At 37.6% G+C, this 5,438-nt stretch overlaps 1 pseudogene; it reads left to right on the top strand.

Moving 5' to 3' along the window:
- LOC102210826 (serum amyloid P-component-like) overlaps positions 1-742 on the top strand; it is a 3,007-nt pseudogene extending 2,265 nt beyond the window's left edge.
- The last annotated feature ends 4,696 nt before the right edge of the window (positions 743-5,438 follow it).

Raw genomic sequence — 5,438 nt, 5'->3', positions numbered from 1 at the left:
AAATGTTGTATTGTTCGATACATATGCGTACCGAACCGAAAGCACTGTATCGAACGGTTCAATATCGATACGAATATCGTTGCACCCCTAATATATAATTTATCATATATCATTTATCTTACCATGATTTCTGCAGGTGCATTACAGACCTCAACAGGAACCACAACCTTTTCTCTCTCTATACAAGCTTTCTTTCAACAATGGCTTCCTGGTATTCAAGGAAGCAGGAAGTAATGTGATTGACATCTATGTCAGAAACAACAGAGTAACAGTTACAGGCCAGGATTACATGCTGAATCGTGGCAGTCTATTTGCACCACTTGGGATTCCGAATCTGAACTGGTGCAGCTGTGGCTTAACGGAAAGCCCTCAATAAAGAAATTCATTGGGGGATTGGTCATCACTGATCCAGTTGTTATCATAGGATAGGTAAATTCATACTTTCTGGGTATTCTGGAGAATTTATTTATTGTATGAATATATTTCTGTGAGAACTCATCCTAACTCTCTGCAATTTATACAGGAGCAGGATTCCCATGGCGGGGGATTTGACATCAATCAGTGTTTTGTTGGGATGATGTCTGATGTCCGCATGTGGAACTATGACCTTTCCCCTTGTGAGATCCAGCTTAGAAGATCTGAACTTCACTCCTGGGAATGTGATAAACTGGAGGGCGCTAGAGTTCGAGGCCACAGGCAGAGTGCTAGTAGAAAATAAGCTGACTTGTGAATAAAGTTACACTATAAATAAATCAAGTCATTCAGAAGAAGCTTGAAAACATCTGCAGCTGGTCTTTGGGTAGGGTAATGTCATTAATCAGTTTCATTTCTATGAAAAAAACAATCTCATGCTTAATCAGAATAATCAATTTAAATAAAAACATGTTAATTCATTGCTTTGTATGTGTATAATAGTTTGGGGTTTCTCTTTTACACCAGCTCCTGTCATCAATAATCTAAATAGTTTCCTCAGTATAAATACTCTTCCCTGTGTTTTCTGCCAGATTGTCTTGGTGCAGCGAAGCATTACGATGTGTGATCATGTGTCATTTTATTTCTCTAATGTTCTTCTTCATAGTTCATTAAAAACAATCATTTTGAACTGCAGTCTTGTGTCCAGTGTCCTTTATGACTATACTGACAAACCATTTATAACACTGTAGTATAAAGCAAGGGTTCCCTGGACTTTTTGACCTCTGAATATAATTCAGTTCCCCTTTATGTGTTATCATCCATGTTTATGAAGACTGAGTCAGCTCTTGGCTCTCCTTGTGGAGCTCATCTCTACACATTCATCTAAATGTGAGTAAATTCTGCTTTATATTATCTTTATGATTGTAGCCCTTGAAGGCAGGATAGGAGGAATACTTGGACTCCTGCACGAGTGTGCCCGTGAAGTCATGTTGATTTATTCACTGTAAAACTGCACAGCTCACATTAGGATCAAATTAGGACAAAACCCGAGGAAAGGCAGAATATCAGTGCTTTAAAAGAATTTCCTCTATGTCACATAGATAGTCACAAAACTACATTCAATTTTCCACCTACATTTTTACAACCATTAATCCATCTAATGCTCTATGATTTAATGGTTCATATCAGAACTAGTGTTACTTAGTTCAATGCCTGGATATTAAACTGAGCAGCTTGTAATTATTCTATATTTCTCCTCTTTTTATGGCTTCTTAATTCAACTTTAATGACCGTATTTTTAAGCCTTTTTTTTTTAGATATGAATGCTTGGTATTACTTTATAGAAGACCAAAAACTTTAGTGATTTCTGTCTTTGAGTAACTACTTGGCAGAGCTTACCAAGAAAAGATTGCAGGTAAAGTGGAAATATCCACTTTAAATCACAATAAATCTCCTAGAGTGGTTATTGTTGCAAAACGCATTCTTGTAATATTTTTAAAGAGGATTCACCCAGTTACAGACACAGAAGCTTGTAGGTTTGTACCACCTTCAACATGCTCTTGGAATCAACCAAAACATCGAGTTATTCATCATCACATTGTTTTGCCCAGGTTGAGCTCGTTTTCTGAAGGAATTGCAACATTTCCTCAAACCATGGCACTGGTGATGTTGTAGCCTACTTGCAAACCTCCAGGGGCTTTCACAATAAATTAGGCTGCAAGACCGGAGCTGCAGCAGTAACACTGCTCACTTTAAACACTTCACTTTTGACATTTGTGCTGAATCAATTAAGCATATGTGCTGTGTGAAAACTCAGAAAAGCCCCTTGTGATAGGCTAGCTGCTTCCTGATGTAATGGAGGGCAACTTTTACCTCAACAGAGTGAGGGAGATGAGAATTTCTAAAGGTCCAATCCTCCAGACAATGGGAAACACTTTTTGCTTGAAGTACCATTTGCTGCACTGATGTGCTCGGCCACAGTGAGTGCACCTCATGCTGCGCTGAAAATGTAAGTCTTTAATGCAATCCTGAAGCTTACACAGTTTGCTTGCATGAAAAACAAATAAATGTGAAGATAGCATATGGCAAAATTTATTTTAAACAACACTGCTTTTTAAAAATATATATATATATTTTTTTCTTTTTATTGAACCTGAAGACCTTAAAATTTAATAGTTCGGGGAAAGCAAAAATATTGAAACTGTGAAGTGGAAAAAAAACTTAAGTAGATCCTTCTTTGAGCACTGTGTTTATTTGGGTTTTAATAAGAGTTCAGTGAATACTTCTTAAGACCCTTTTCTGAATGTTGAATGTCTGCAAAGCCTTGGATTTCTCTGAGAGAAACCATGTGAAACAGGACAAAACAAAGAAAGAACATCACAGTTTTTACCATCTATTCTTCATAAAAATGCAGAAAAGCATTCAAGGCTCAACACTCAAATCTAAACTAAATATAAATTAATAATCAGGCTAAGTATGCAGAGGCATATTTCACATGAATCTTAGTTTAGAATATTTTTAACTTTACAAAAATAAAGACATTTGTCTGTGTAGTCTGTGATTTCAAAAGCACTTTTACACAACAGATGTGATACTATGAGGCCTTACCCAGTGTTGGGAATGTTACTCAAAAAAGTAATATATCACACAGTACCCATAAAAGTATTGCAATACTTCACTTACTTGCCAGTGAAAGTCATTAGTTACAGTAGATGTTGCTTTACTCTATAAATTACCTGAAATACATTGTCTCATTATTTCCTGTTACCAACATAAACCTTAGGCTACTATTCCACAGTGACACAAATCCCTGAGGATAAAGGTCTTTCTTTTAGTTTTTTATGAAAGCTGAGCAACCCCAAGAGTCTTCAAAGTGCAGATTGAAATGCAAAAACACAAACAGCAACAAGCCTGAGTGCTCATCACTGCGTTTATTACCCGTTGAAGTTCAGGTTCTGACTGCTGGGCAGAAGTCAACATACGCTTTAACATCACTCTGGGTTCATGGATAGCTTTATGTTAGCATTCTGTCTGTGCAAAGACATCCAAAGAGCCAACGTTCTGTTAGCAACTTAATGCAGTTGTTTCTGTCCTGGACACAGTTTGTATTTTACCATTGTGCTCTTGTCCTTTTGTGCAATAAAAATAAAAGTCATGTCTATATTTCCACTGAAATCAGCAGATTGCAGCACAAGTCCACAGGAAAAACAGCAAAACAAAAAAAAAAAAGTATTTTTGTTTGAATTTTTTTTAAATGCCCAGTGTGCAGATATAACTGAACCTTACCAAACCTTTACCAAAATATGTTTTTTCTTTTGCAAAATATTTTAGCATTAGAGGGACATTAGTACGGTACAATCTCAAAAAAGGTTTGAAATCTTACAAATCCAATTCCCAAAAATAAAGAATAAAAAAATGGGATACTGTGTAAAATGTAAATAAAAACAGAATGCAATGATTTGGAAATGTCATAAGCCCATATTTTATTCACAAGCAAACACAGAAAACATCAAATCTTTCAACTGAAAAATGTACAATTTTAAGAAAAGCATATTTGCTCATTTTGAATTTGATGGCAGCAGTGCATTTCAAAAGATTTGGGACAGGGCCCAGAGGCTTTTCTATACCACGATTTGGCATCCTCTCCTCTTTTAACGGCAGGCCGTAAACGTCTGAGGGCTGAGGAGACCAGTTGCTGAACTTTTGGGAGAAAGTTGTCCCGTTCTTGTCTGATATATGATTCTAGCTGTTCAGCAGTTCGTTTTTGTTGTATTTTGCAGGCAGACCAGTTCAGCATCAGATTCTTTTACTACAAAGCCATGCTGTTATAATAGTAGCAGTACGCGATTTATCCTTGTCTTGCTAAAATATGCAAGCGCTTGCCTGAAAAAGACATAATGTGGATGAGAGCAGATGTTTCTCTCAAACCTGTATATACTTTTTAACACTGATGGGACCTTTCCAGATGTGCAAGCCGCCAGTTCCACAGGCACTAATGCACCCTCAAACCATCAGAGCCATCTGACCACAGAACACTTTTCCGCTTTGCTTGAGTCCATTTTAAATTAGCTTTAGCTTAGTGAAGACAATGGCATTTCTTGATCATGTTCGCATATGGCTTCTTCTTCGGATGACAGATCTTTGACCTGCGTTTGTGGATGACACAGTGAACTGTGTTCACAGTAAATGATTTCTGGAAATGTTCCTGAACCCGTGCAGTGATTTCCATGACAGAATCATAGCTGTTTTTAATGCAGTGTTGCCTGATCATCACAGGCAACCAGTACTGAATTTTAGGCTTATCTCTTGCTCTGACAGATTTCCCCAGATTCCCTGAATCTTATAATGAAAGGAACATTCTGAAAATGTTCCAAAATTTGTAGATGCCGTTTTTTTGTAGACAGGTGAACCTCTGAAGCTATTCACAGCTTTTAGCGAATTTGCCGTAAAACTGAATGTCTGTGGAAAGCCACAAAACGTGAGGTTCATAAGCTCCACTTAAAAGAAGTATTATCTACCTTCAACAACATGGTGAAAGATGCGAGAGCCACTTATTTCTCTAAACTACTCACAGCAGGGAAAAGAAACAACATAGTAAATAACATAGTGTCCCCCCCAACTTCGTGTGTACCTGCCTTTTCAGATAAGGGCTGCAATGACTTTCTAAGATTTTTCCAAGGTGAAATCAGTAACCTAAGAGGAAACATAGCTCCCTCAGATAGTCCTTTCAACCATGATCTTCCACACCCTGTAATTATGGAATCCTTTCACCCAGTTTCTGTAGAAGACCTATCAGAAATAGTGACCCAAATGAAACCCTCAATGAGTCCAGTTGATGTCCTACCTACTTCGTCATTTTGCAAAGTTTTTGACACCATTGAGCCCTCTGTGGTCACACTGATAAACTGTTTTCTGCTGTCTGGCTCTGTCCCCAGGTGCTTTAAACAGGGTGTTATTCAACCTCTGCTGAAAAAGCCGAACCTGGATTCGACTCTTCAGTCAAGCTACAGACCCATCTCAAAACG

The sequence above is a fragment of the Pundamilia nyererei genome, unplaced genomic scaffold, assembly GCF_000239375.1.
Source record: "Pundamilia nyererei isolate P.nyererei 1_Seehausen unplaced genomic scaffold, PunNye1.0 scaffold00084, whole genome shotgun sequence".
Lineage (NCBI taxonomy): Eukaryota > Metazoa > Chordata > Actinopteri > Cichliformes > Cichlidae > Pundamilia > Pundamilia nyererei.
The sequence above is the reverse complement of the archived record's forward strand: the minus strand, read 5'-3'. Positions and strand labels throughout refer to the sequence as shown.